Source organism: Abrus precatorius, unplaced genomic scaffold (genome assembly GCF_003935025.1).
Source record: "Abrus precatorius isolate BTA unplaced genomic scaffold, Abrus_2018 Scaffold8, whole genome shotgun sequence".
NCBI classification, from domain to species: domain Eukaryota; kingdom Viridiplantae; phylum Streptophyta; class Magnoliopsida; order Fabales; family Fabaceae; genus Abrus; species Abrus precatorius.
The window spans coordinates 19,512,886-19,513,714 of record NW_020874428.1 but is presented as its reverse complement, the minus strand read 5'-3'; positions in this window follow the sequence as shown (position 1 = coordinate 19,513,714).

Genomic DNA, 829 nt, shown 5'->3' with positions numbered 1-829 from the left:
TTCTTTATAAAAATCAACCTGATTTTTCCTAATTAAAGGTCTTTGGATCCTTATGCTTTGCTAATACTTCACTTGTACATAGAACCAAATTTGATCCATGTGCTTGTAAATGTATTTTTCTTAGATTTAAAGGTGGAACCAAATGATATATTTTATTGAATACTCACACCACAAAACTATTTATGTCCAGAGATGTTATTTTTCATGAACATATTTTTTCATATTATAAATATGATATCAACATAAGTAAAATTAGCAATCCTATTATGATCAACAATGACCAATACCAAAATCTTTTTGCTTACGAAGTTGATCATCAACTCCCCATTAACCATTCTCATATGGAACAACCATTATCATCTCTTTATAATAACACAAACAATACCCTTATTTCTGATGTAAAAATCCTACAAAAACTTGAATTTCATATAAATGAAAATCTTGAAGATCAACCTATTCACCAAAGCATTAAACAAGGAGGCACCATGGTTATTTAAAAGACTACCATTGTAATCTTAAAATTGTAAATAACTCTTCTCATACTATATATCATTTATCTTATGTTATGTCTTATAATTCCTTGTCTCCTACTTATTCCTCTTTTGTCATGTCTTTATCTTCACAAGTTAAGCTAAGGACATACTTGGAAGTAATAAAACATGATTGTTGGAGGAAGTAATTCAGTCTGAGTTATCTGCTTTGGAGTTAAATCAAACGTGAGTAAATACAAATCTACCAAAAGATAAAGTTCCCATCGACTGTAAGTGGATCTTCAAAGTAAAATACCGATTTGATGGAACCATTGAGAGGCATAAAGCCATATCGGTGG